The sequence below is a fragment of the Manis javanica genome, chromosome 5, assembly GCF_040802235.1.
Source record: "Manis javanica isolate MJ-LG chromosome 5, MJ_LKY, whole genome shotgun sequence".
In the NCBI taxonomy this organism is placed as follows: Eukaryota; Metazoa; Chordata; class Mammalia; order Pholidota; family Manidae; genus Manis; species Manis javanica.
Window position 1 is genome coordinate 29,912,519 of NC_133160.1, and position 13,651 is coordinate 29,926,169.

General features: G+C 37.9%; 1 protein-coding gene across 4 annotated transcripts in view; it reads right to left on the reverse strand.

Annotated features, from left to right (window-relative positions):
- Positions 1-13,292, reverse strand: part of RNF24 (ring finger protein 24) — a 95,703-nt gene extending 82,411 nt beyond the window's left edge. For 2 of the 4 annotated variants that reach the window (XM_073236887.1, XM_073236886.1), the window contains exons 1-2: positions 13,147-13,283; positions 2,460-2,561 (exon numbers count right to left, since the gene is read on the reverse strand). The gene's annotated coding sequence lies outside the window, so the exon portion shown is untranslated. Of the gene's footprint in view, positions 1-2,459; positions 2,562-13,146 lie in introns of all 4 variants that reach the window. The other 2 variants (XM_037017411.2, XM_037017410.2) reach the window with 2 other exon arrangements.
- Between the last annotated feature and the right edge of the window lie 359 nt (positions 13,293-13,651).

Below are 13,651 nucleotides of genomic sequence, written 5' to 3' on the forward strand. Positions count from 1 at the left end.
TTCCATTGTCCTATCCCTTGCCTAAAAACAACAATCATTAGGAGAGCACTTGATTAAAGGAGACAGACTATACTCACAATAACTGAAGTTATTCAATTATAAATTCAGTAACTGAGGCATTCTATTATAGTTACCCCATCTGAGGCTAAGAGAGGTAGTGCTTCATCAAGGCCATACAGCTAACAAATAGTAGGGTCAAATCTTACTCTAATCCCACATGCTTTTGGCTACATCACTCTACTTTTCTGCCTTTATGAAAATTAACTTGTGCCTTACTGTGCAAAAATATATGCTTAGGTTTTTAAGAGTTGGAAGTTGGTCGGAATAAAATCTAAATGTAGGCACCACTGATTTCACTGCATTTGTGGTTAGTTATCTTAGCTTGAAGAAAGTATTGAAATTCCTCATAAGGAGCCAGTTTTCTTCATCTTTAAAGGAACTTTTAAGTCAAATCATGTAAAATGTCAGAAAAAGAATATTAAAATTACCACCTCTGATCTAACAAATTCAGAAGGAACTACTCCTTAACTTTATTAAATGTAGTGGAGTTATTATTCAATAAGAGTTTCTTAGTACAAGATGTGGGATCTCTATAAATTCAGACTGAACAATACCTGGCACTTAAAACATACTCAGTAAATATTTATTGCCATGAATAAAGGTAAGATGGCAAATCCAAGCAACATACCGTATGAAATAATTGAAATATTCCTAAGACAAAAATCCATCCTTGTTTCTGGCAGAGGCTAGAAAGGGGAATGTACAAGCGTCATGGCCTCTAAAGATTCAACCCAAGTGATGCCAGTGCTCCACCACTTCCTCACCCATAGAGAACCTGACACAAAAGAGTATGGGACAAAAGGGCTGCATGGCACGGGGTCTTCTGGCATTAAATGAGGGCCAGGAGGCAACACAGTTGAAATAAAATTTCCCATAGGGCTCTAGAAAAAGGTAGCACTTTCTGTCTTCTTCATCTGAACAGTTAAGTCAGCCCTACTAATCAGCACCTAGTGTAATGACAGAGGAGGTGTTCCACAAGCATCCATTTTAATTCTACAGGTAGGAAAATAGAATTTTCAGCACTAAAACCATTTGAGTCCTGATGAGGAATAAGTATGAGTTTAGCTCAACATACGTTGATATAAAGAACATAAGTGTATATTCTTATCTATGGTCTGTTGAGGCATCCCTTTATAATGTCATTCTTTATCTTTCAGAAAAAAACTACAGTATTACTATTAAAAAATAAACAGCATAGTCATAGCAAGGATATGCCTGCAGAGACATCATATTAGCATATGCTTTTAACAGCTTCTGAAAAAATACAATTAGAGCTATCTAGAGATGGCCACTAAGCTAAGAACAATGATCTGTTTAATGTTCATTGATATCAAGGTTACTTTCCTCAGAATACACAAGTTCATAAGATGAACAAAAACACACTGGCTTATGGCAAAATGGAGCAGGTCAAATAAGTAAGGCTATATTCAGCATGACTTTACTCAGTAATTTTACTGAATAAGAGGTTTTATGAGATACAGTGGTCAAAGGACTCTCTTCCATAAAGTACAATTTAAATAAAAAGAATATTGTTCAATGAAAGAATTCTCCCTGCCTTTAAAGATATTTAAGCATTAATTCTGTATTACATAACTTTGATATTTTAGTCTACACACAATTTCATGAAAACACAGGATATTTTGGGGATACACACACATGAAAAGCCCACTCTATGAAGAATGAATGGATTAGACATTCAGGGGCTAGGCCAAATCCAAATTGACTTTGGAAACTCCTGATTTTTTAAAATCCTCATCTAGTATTCTTTTCTCCCCATGCGTTCCAGAATTCTAGTCTATAACAGGCTTTCATATATTTCCACCTTTAATTTTCAAAGCAACTGGAGTATACATTTTCAACTGTACAACAAAAGCAATCATTCACATTTTGCTACAGTAATCAGAAATTCATTATAACACTCATTAAAACAAAAGATTAACTCAGTTCCCTTTATTCCAATTCAAACTCATTATCTTTTATCAAGAAAACAATAGTATAAAATTACTTGGCAGTTTCTCATACAAAATGTATTTCATGGTAACCCCAAACAGCCCTAGTTGATGAGGTAAAGGTCTTTACAGAATTCCTCCTAATAAAATTGGAAGAGATGACAGAATAAGAAAATCACCATTTTGCCACAATGGATGAAGTATACTGATATGACCATCATGGGGGTCTTTTATTCAGCATCACTAGAAGTTGGGTAGCCAGATGGTAGGCTTCTGGGTGTGATGCAATATCAAGCACCTCCTAAGCATTTTTGCCAAAAACTTAAATCTGATTTTAGTCAAGCCTCTAGAGCTAACTTTCATTTGTAGAAACATAGGGAACAGAACAAGCAACTGACACCACAGTGAAGCAAGTAGACAAAGTGTGAAAAATTCCACAGGACAACTGACCTGGTTTCTGCAACTAGTCCTTGACACACAAAAAGTGGTGGGGAGAGAGGGAGGGAGGAGGAACTGCCTCTGTTCTCTGCTGTGGGTTTTCAGTGGAATAACCTATGTCAGGAATAAAACAGTCATGTGAGACAAAATAACCAAATGTGATCCATTGACTTTGAATCCCACTGTGAACAAACCATTTCTAAAAACGATATTGTTGAGAAAATGGCACAAACCTGAATAGAATCTAGCTATTAGATGATACCAAGGAGTAATTGTTAAATTTATTAGGTATGAGAATGGCATTTTGATTCTGTAAGACAATATCCTTATTTTTTAGAGATGCATATAGAAGTATGTCAGGGTATATATACAGAAATGCTTGGGATTTGCTTAAAAATACCTTAGCAAAGAAAGGTGAAAAAAGAAGGGATAAATGAAATGTGGCAAAATCTTGACAACAGTTGAATCTGAGTTATGAGAATAAAGGAATATGTTGTTACTGTCTGCTTTTTGAGTGTATTTACAATTTTTTATAATTTAGAAAATGAAATTACTAGCACAGAAGTCTGAAAAACAGTACAGATAAATCTACTAAGTAATATTAACCTTGGGAAAAAATTAATGGGTCTCAGCTTCCACAACTTTAAGAAACTTCTGTTGTTTATAAGACACCCAGGCTATGGAATTTTGTTATAATAGCCTAAATGGACTAGGACATTCAGACAACTATGTAATATATTGTTTTATTCCTGACGTAGGTTATTCCACTGAAAACCCACAGCAGAGAACAGTTTTATAGAATACACTAAAAAATACATAAAAACAACAAAAACTTTTAGGAATGCAACTTTTTCCTTCCCTCAGAACTGTGTCATGCTTTTATTTAATTCTGGAATTCATGGATGGTGGAAGTGAACTGAAACAGCAAGTTGAGACACAGAAAATACAAGTTAAAGCTGCATTTTGAACGGAATGCTATGAGTTTTTCTTTTTGTGTAATCATTTGATCACTTTTCCAAGAACCTAGGATCTGCTTCACATCCCTCCTGAAACAACAGTATTTTAACTTTTAGTGTGTAACATTCATAATGTATTCCACAGATAGTGCTGACTAAGACTTTTTGGAGCTCCATTTTCAAGTTACCTTCCAAGTGGTTCAAAGTAAACCAAACAGAAAATCTATAATCTTTCAGGAACCTTAAAGCTTAACACATTTCAGGTCTAATAAAATAGTGGTTCTTAACTTTTTTTACAGGTTTTGAGCCCCTCTGAAACTCTATAGAAAAAGATCTGTATCTTTTTCAAAGGGTTATATCATAGCTCTGAAGACCCCTATGAGAAGCCCTTATAATACAGTGTTCTCATGGATAAGTTACTAAACAAAGTACATATTCATCAGTTCAACACTAAAGGTCTCCCATGAATTGGCTGACTTTTCAACCTCATTCCCCACTATTTCTCTAAGTACCACCTGTTAGTCAAATGCAATAGTTATGATTCCTTGAAGATACTTCCCTAGTTATGTTCTTGCTATTTCCACTACCTGCACACCACGGGCTATCCTGACCATCTGATAAAAGTCTGTCCTTCATGACTGTCACATGCAATACAATCTCCACGGAACCTTCTGTGATTCCCTAAACCTTCTTCTGACTTCAGTCTGCTGTCCTTCTATACTTTGTTTTCCCTATTGAGTATCATGATCTACTGAATACTTGTCTAATCAGGGATTCTGTGTGACACAGCAATTGAAATGAAAATCATCACAAAGGAAGTTCTTACCCCTGTAGTAGGTTAAATGGTGCCCCTCCTCCCGCAAAAAATATGTCCACATCTTAATTCAGGAATCTGTGAATGTGACTTTATTTTGAAAAAGGATCTTTGCAGATATAGTGAAGGATCTGGAAATGAAATCATTTTAGATTATCTAGATGGATCTTAAATCCAATGCAGTATCTATAAGAGAGAGAAAGAGGAGAAGGACATGTGAAGACAGAGGCAGAGACTAGAGTTATGTAACCACAAGCTAAGGTACGTGAAAAACCACCAAAAGCTGGAAGAAGCAAGGAAGGATTCTCTCCTGGAGGCTTTGGAGGGAGTAAAGCAGTCCTGCTGACACTTTGATTTCAGACTTCTGACCTGCTGAACTGTGAGAGAATAAATTTCTGTTGTTTTTGCCATCAATTTTCTAGTAATTTATTGTGACAACCCTAGGAAACTATATAACCCCTTTGTCCCATTCTAATTCTAACAAGTCATTTTTTAAATTTTGCTATTATTAATATACAATTATATGAACAACATTATGGTTACTAGATTCCCCCCATTATCAAGTCCCCACCACATACCTCATTACAGTCACTGACCATCAGCGTAGTAAGATGCTATAGAGTCACTACTTGTCTTCTCTATTCTAACAAGTCATTTTTATTTATTGCAGTAGTTCTGCAATGGTAAATTACTTCAAGAGCATCGGAAGGAATTAAAAAAAATGGAGATGCTCCCCCAAATTTCTTATTCTCCAGCTATTTTCTGCCAAGGTCTCTGAGTTTTCCTTCATCAACAGTCTTCCAAAAGTGCCAGTGTTGGATAGCATGTGAATAGGAAAGAGCTATGTTCTTGTGGAAGTTGACGTCATCAACTGTGATACATGATGAGTTGGAGAATAAAGGCCTGGGTTCTAAACCTGGCACCTGACACTGTGAACCCGAATAAGTTATTTCTTTAACTTTTTGTTTTATCATCTATAAATAAGTCTTTGAGGGTTGCTATAAGAAGTAAATAAGCAATGCATTGTAAAGCTACTGGCACAAAAGGTTTTCAGTATAAGTTAGCAACAGTGAAGGATCATTTTCTGGATACAATATTTCCCCTAGCTATTGATACACCATTCTATGATTTATAAAAAAACATCTTTCTCACTGCCACAAATATTTCTTCTGGCTTGTTTTCAGGAACAATCAATGAAAATAAGTAAAAACTTACTTAATTAGAGCCACGCATGAGATTTCCAACATGTTTCCAAAGTTGTGTGATTTCTTTGTGCTAAAGGAAAAGAATGAAAACCTACACTTTTCATTTCCTTTCCCACCCATTTCCTATGAACTACATTAGCTCATTATCTGCTAAATTTTTTATTTCAGTCCAAGATTTAGAGTCTATTGGGATATGATACCTAGATTATATATGTCAAATTTATACCACTGAGCCTAATTTTTCATTATTTGTTGGGAAAGAACAACAAAGATACAGGTAGTTTGTAATTTTTTGTTTGCCTAGATGAACTTAACAAACATAGGTAATGCAACACATTCAATCTCCAAATTTGAAAAAAAAATTGTTTTTAAAGGTAACAAAGCTTACTGATAGACAGTGGTGAAGTTATCAATTTCAAGAATTCAATAAACACTATATCAAATGAACTAATGCTCATAATACTTGCAGTACCATATTTGCACTGCATTTGCTCTCAATTAAATTAGGATGACAATAAAGTTTGCTAAAGAAAGAACTATGATACAAACACCTGTCTAGTTAGGAAAACACAAACAACAGACAAAATGAGACACAGATTTTAAGACATCATACATAATGAACCTTCTACAGAAGCCTCTGGTTTATATAGGAGCAAGCTCTATGACATGATGAAAATTTTTACTAATCCAAATGACCAAAACTTTCAAAGATTAAGACAATGAATAGAACAAGCAAACCTCACTTTAAGAAAAATCAGTAAATGAAAACAGGAACTTTGAAAGCAGATAAACTGAAGATTATTTGCAGTAAAAAATATTCACTATAGTTACATTAATAGTAGGCAACTCTAATACAGCTAACAGCATTGGAACCATAAAAATTCAATTTGCATTACACTTTTCCAGAGCAAATTCACAATTTAATGTGAGATTCACTTGTAATGTTATCTAAGAAGTGGCTTCCTTTCCTTGCTACTCAGGCTTGCTCCAACTCTCTGGAGTACCATGGAGGCACAGAGCATTTCTTTGGTGTGAGACTGTCTGCGGGGCAGATGGCGGGCCCAGGCTGGCTTTCCTAGGAATGGCCAACCAAAAGTAAGGTCACTGGCCAGCTGCTCTGGGGCCAGCTGGCATGGAACAAAGTGTCTGGTTCCTACCTTCAGAGCAGACAAGGCTCAGCCAGCTGGCTTTCAATGGACTGCACTAGTTGGAGTGCTCACAATTCCTTTCAAACCATCTGGCATTCTTTTTGAACCCTAAATTTACCCAACACTACACTCTGACGTCTGAAATGCTCCAATAATTGGAGGAGTCCCCACTGTGTACCAGATAAGAAAATAAAGAGGCAGAGTAACTGTTAATTACTTGAAGGAACAACTTCTAAAATTAAAAACTTCTCTCAATTTTAGCTTGTATGTTATCTATCATAAAATCTAAACTAGTCCCATGATTGTTAAGCAAACTTTCAAAATAAAAGAACAAATCATAAGAGAATAGGCTAAAATGTAATTTAACATGCCAAAAACTTGTAAGAATCCCTTAAGACTGGCAGTTCCTGTTCTGAACTTCTACAGAGCTTGTCTTTATCCCTCATGAGGTTCTCAAAGTGTACTCTGTATTACTGGGAAGATATATTTATCTTCTCAGCTAGCTGATAAATGAAAGCAACAGTGTCTTATAAGTACTTTAAAAAAATCTGTTGATGATGTATTTGGTGTTTGAAAAGTCCCATTTCCAGAAATTAGAAAACTTAATGTAGAATAACATGAATAAGGAACCTCACATCTATTTGGGCAAGCCAAATAAAGAACAGGACTTAGCTTGAAATAATAATATTTTATCAAGAAATCAAAATGATTTATCAAATGACCAAACCACTGGGAAATACTATAGGATGCTCATCTGTGAACTGTAGATCATTTTATTACTCTATCACATGGCAATAGAGAGGCAAGGAATCAGGGAAAAAAAACCCAGAAAAACAAAAACAGCTATGTCACACTTATAGCCAATATACCCTAGGAGATATAAGTACTTACACTCTCAACACAAATATTACTGTGACCAAGTCAGATCAAATATTAGAAATTGGAGGCCATACAAATAATAACTGTAACTATAATCATTATTTGTTATGTTTATCCCCATGCCAAGTACTGAGTTTAACATTTTATATTATTTCATTTGACCCACACAAGAAACGTATGAGGGTGTATTATTAGTATTTCCTTCTTGCAGATGAGGAAACAGGCAGGTTAGGAAACTTCACATGGCAAAAAATGAAAGAGCTGAAATCCAACTCCAAGCAGTCTGGCTCTACAATCCAGCGGCAAGACTACCAATGTTAAATTACACTTATGTGAGAATAAAATGGAATGTAGGGAAAAATCAATAATTAATATAGTCTTCCTAATATGCTCAACTCAAAGTGTAGCAAAAAGTGGCAATTAAAAAATAAATGAAAATTTGATTTTGTTAGATACGTTTTAAAAGCAAAGGCCATTCTACCAGGTTAAGAATGTCAGTTGTGCCCTTTTTGGCCCATATATTCAGTAAGTACTTGTGCCAGTTGCTATCCTAAGGGACATAATGGTAAACAGGCCAAATGAGGTCCTTGCGTTCCTGGAGCTGACCTTCCAGTGGGGTAATAGACAAAAAAAAAAAAATTGGTCAACAACAGAATTTCAGAGAGTGATAGGTATTACACAGGAGGTAGGGAGGAAATATATACTTATCTTTTGAGATATTTAACCATGAAGGGAAACAGAAGGGGATGGATAGGAGGTCAGGGGAAAGTTGTTTATTGAGATTTTTAGATTGTTTTTAAAGATGGGCAATGTCAGAGCTTGTGAATGCTGACCCGGTGGTGCTCTGGAGAGCTGCTGATGAAGCAAGAGAAAGGGTACAAATTCAGGAGTCAAGTCCCTGAGTTAAGTATAAGGAGATATATGGAGGGGTGGAAAGTTGACCTCTGAGAGGAAGAAAACAAAACATGGGCCTAAGGAAGGGGGATTTCTAGATTTGGTGGGGAGAAGATGAATGGTATCTGTCTTACAAGTTCTAACTCCTTAATGGAAAGTATGAGGCCTGCTCATCTGCAAGGGGATGGGTGGGCTGCTCATGCTTTTAAAGAGTGGAGAGAAATTATGAAATAGTTATAAGCATAAAGATCTTACTAGGAATCTGATAGCTTTCTTGAGTAGTGCTGACAGTCCACTTCAGATTTTTTGTCCTAATCTCAAATTCTCTTGTAATATTCAGCCTCATGTAGATGCATGGAAAAACTAGATAAGGGATAAGGCAGCTGCAAATAGAAAAAAATTCATGGGTAAAAAAAATATTAAAGAAATATGTGTCCATGTGATATACACAATGTCCAATCAAGTTGTGGTTTACATAGCTCCATGTCTCCATCTTCTCATAACAGAAATTCCTGCAAATAATATAGTTGTCATATTTAGTCATGACATATTTGATCATAAATTTTAAGATTGTTTCTTTTTGGTCATGAAAGGTTCTGTCACTTCCTGAGGTAGATTAAGAAAAAAAACACATGATAGTTTTCTTGTTGATTCCAGAGGTGACTGCATTTCACTGCTTGAAGAAACTTTCTCTGATGTTAACTGATATTTCCGGTGATGATTACATTTACAAGTAAAAAACAAAAATTAATCCCCCACCAAGGTGCATGCTCTTGCTCATCCAGCTGTACTCCTAATCCATGGTGCTGGCTCAAAACGCAAAATATTCCAGTAGGCATTCATTTTTGCACAGGTCAAGGATAGGAAACAAAGACCCCACCTCTTGATGGAGGCATGTCAATACCATAAAGAATAACATATAGAGATGGTGTGTGTGTCTGTGTGTGCATTTATATGTACATATATATAGTCATTTTTAGAAAATATTCGCTCTCCCACAAGAAAAGTAAAGAAAAAGAAAAAAAATATTTCAGGAAACATCATGGAACATTAGGGATAAAAGGAAGATCCCCAAATCTTCCAGAGTTGGAGGAAAACGGAAATGGAGATTAGAATGGCACTGGACTTCTCAATAGCAACACTGGAAGCTAATGGAACAATGTTTTCTAAAGACAGATATTAATTTTCAATCTAGAAATTACCATTCAAAGTTGAGGATAAACTACCATTCAAGAGTGAGGATAAAATGAAGACATTTCCAGCCCTGCAACTTCTGAATTCAGGAAGGAATGTCAGAGTTTGTATGTGCCCTTTCTCAGGAAGGTATGAAAGAATATGGAAGACAGAGGACCCGGGAAATTAAGGATCCAACACAGGAGGAGGGCAAAGGAAAAAATTGCCAAGATGATGATAAAGGGAAGTCCTAGATGACTGCTAGGAAAAAGGAATGAAACAGAGATTACCTGAAAATATTGAAAGGTCATCAGTTCTTTCACAGAATTTTAGGATGAATTAGTGACTGGTGCAAAGGAACTAAGAAAATGAAAACAAACAGGAGGCAATTTAATTCAGGAGAAACAAAAGTTGTTCAAGAGAAAATGTAGTATAAATACGCTACATGGCTCATTCAAGAGAAATCGGTACATTATCAGAGTCACATAAATACTGAATACTGACTTAACTGGAAACTATAAAGTATAGGTATGAGTGAGTGGGGGATAGAAGGATGGCTGTATGGGACAACTACTTCCTCAACTTCCAAAACAGAAGTCCAGAGATAATATCCAAAGGTGGAAAATAAATAAGTTTAAACATTAAAAATGAGATAAAAATAAATACCAGAAGGAACTGCTGAGAGTTGACAGTGGCTGAACGATTAGAAATTTCTGAGTTTGTCGACTCTCCACCCTAAAAAATGGCAATTTCATATAGTTTAAGCTAATGTACTATAATAATGTTACTTTATTACTGATCTTAGAATAAACTGCATTTGAAACAAAACAATTATTGATAGAAAATGCTCAATAGAAAAAAAATTCTTTTTGTTATCAGACATTGCTGGAGGGACAAAATATCCCAGTTTGGGGTAACAAAGTGTCACCATACATGCTATTACCATCACTAATATAACAATATTAGTATTTCTAATGACTATGAAGAATATATTTACCACTAAAATAGCTTTTAACATAATTTAATCTATTTTGATAATACAGAAATTACTTTAGAATTTTTCTTCAGCAATCTAACTACAGAAATGTTAAACTTTGAGTTAGTAAAGATTTTAATTAACAAAATGCTGAATAACAAGGCCAGGATATTTTAGGTTCCTTTGTTGATACAAACAATAGCTAAGTCACTCTTGCAAAACTGAAGTTCCACAATACTGTAGTACTATGCAAGCGCATTTCAGCAAAATTCCGGTTATACTACTCTGTTTATTTAAGGCTTCCTCTTATGGTTTGTTTTAAGGGAATTCCTTAAAAAAGTCTTATGTAGGTAGTTTATAAATTGTTGCTTCAACACTGGTGACACTAATGAAATTAATGAAGCCTTTGTTTTTAAGTTATTTATTTTGAGTTAAATTTACTGATTTTAAAATTTATCTGAAGTCTATATTATAAAAATAAAACTTCCCCAAATTGAAAATCAACTTTTACTAATTTTAACTTTTTCAGGAAAGGATTTGACCATGCTAACATTAGACTTTTACCAAGAATAATAGACCCCAATCCAACCAATGGAAAATTTCCCCTTCAAATTAAAAGCAAATGTTTTTAACAGAAGGAATATATGTAAACAGATGCTGTGGGAAGATTGCTTAGTTTAGATACCATTCTGCCATGAAACTACCAGGAATTAAAATACGTATGATTAAAAAAGAATCTTAAAAAGAATCTTAAAACTCAACCAGGTCAATTATTCATATAATCCAATAAGATCCTCTTAATTTTTTTTTTTACCACCACTACTTTGAATCAAAAGATAATAATAAAATTAGTTTTTGGAAATGTGTTTCTCACTTTAGCTGATTTCCCATCATTTTGCAAAAGAATATGGGTAAAAAAGAAACTGAAAATGTAACCCACCACCTTCTAAAACTTATAAAACCTGGTTTAAAAGGGAATAAGGTCCAAACGAAATAGCAAGGAATAGCTGTTGCTATTTAAACGGCTTCTTTTTAATTGGTGCACCAAACCTTAACTCTTCATAGCTTTACAAAAGACCACAGTCAGTCAGTCCCACCCACCCAGCAAAAGTCTGTGGGAATATGCAGAGCTTCCTTCTCTCTCTGGGGATGAGGACAATGATAAAAGGTGTTCTGTTTTCCAGTAGTCCTGTAAGAGGAGCCATTGAGCTGGGCTGCACAACCAAACAACAGAACACAGGAAAATTCAGATCAAAGCAAGGGCGCACGCCAGGGCAATATGCAATAAAATCCTTTGCCAAAGCATTAAGGAAGAAAAAAAAAACCAAGGAGGTGCAGAGAACCTGCTAGACCACCTTCTTATTAACACAGAGAGGCAGGAAGAAACAAAATCTGCCTGTGTGCTGAGGAGCAGAGAAAACAGTGTCTTAGATAAACTGGAATATGTCCTACATGTATATATGGGTAAGTAGACATACTATCAATTAACTAAACCCAGAAAGCAGTGTCCTATATGTACTGGAGCACTCCTATATATATATATATATATATATATGTGTGTGTGTGTGTGTGTGTGTGTGTGTGTGTGTGTGTGTATATATATATACATATATATATATATACGTATAAAGTACCATTAATCAAACCCCAAGAGCAAAGTGTTCCAGATATACACATATATGAGAATATTCATTTCAATGACTATATGAGAATGTTTGTTTTCAATTAACAAACACACTAGTTTTCCAATAAGAAACAAAAAAAATACTGTTTCAAAGAACATCAGAGACAGAATTGGGTGAAGGTCTGATAAAGCAGTATGTCTTTTTTTCCTCAGGCCCTTTTTTAATGATCTGATTCTCTCACTTCGGAAGACACACACACACACACACACACACACACACACACACACACACACACACACACACACACACACACACACACACACACACACACACACACACACACACACACACACACACACACACACACACACACACACACACACACACACACACACACACACACACGCACTGGAAACAAAGAAGAGTCCTTAATTCTCTGGCCCGTGGGAGCACACACGCCACCCACCCACATCTATGAGACCACCACCTTAATTCCATTAACTGAGTAAGCTGAGGAGAGAGGTCTCACTCCAGGCCATATAGCAGGCACACAGTGACAAACGGGCACGAGCCAAACGCCACAAAGAAAGGGGAGGAGCAGACGGGGCCCAGGAAAACACTGCCACGCCGCGCCCCCACCCCGCCAAGGCGCGCTCCCACTGCCAACACGAAGACGGCAGTGCCCGCTATCCTCGTTCTCGCCTCATCCCGCGGCCTCCCACGCCCGGGGACCCGAAGCCAGGGCACGGACTGGCACGGCGCGCGGGGCGCCGCGAACCTCCGCTCTGTGACCTCCCGGTGACAGCCCCGCGCCGCCCTTTGTGCGGGGCTCACCCTCTGGCCCTCCTCCCCGTCCCCCCGGGCCTGGGGCCACTATCCCCCGCTTCCCCGCCCCCCGCCGAGACGCCCGGGGTGTGAGTTGGGGAGACTAGCGCGGGCCCGCGGACTCGGCATCCCGAACCCGGACCCGCCCGGTCCCCTGAGCCCCAGCCCGGGAGCTAAGGCCCCCGTGTCCCCGCTCTCGCTCACTCAATCGGGCGCGCCGGCTGCAGCGGCGGCAGGCGTGCTGGACCGTCAGCGCCGGGCAGCGGGCGGCTGGTTGCAGGAGTCTGTTGGGACAGAGCGCGTCTGAGGTGGCGGCGGCCGACTGCGCTCGGCGGCCCCCGGCAAGGGGCGGGGCCTGCGGGGGAGGGGCGGGCGCCGTGCCTCTCATTCATGCAGCGGGGGCGGGGTGAGGGACCCGGATGCCCGGGCAGCCCCCGCCCACCTTGCTGAGGGCTCCGGCTTCAGAGTCTGCTGTGCGCAGGCGCAGCGCTCTGTAACAGGGCCCGGTCCTACCCCGTACATTGGGGATGTCCAATGGGCGGAGCTGCCCCAAATTAACCCTCTCTCTCTCTCATCCGCTTGGTATTTTTGCATGTCTTTTTGGCGTTTTGTAAAAGTGAAAGCTTGGGCCGCCACCTCCTTTGTAGCATCCAGCTTGCCACTCCCCAGGGGCGCAGGAGTGCCCATTAGTTTGATAGGACAGTGCACA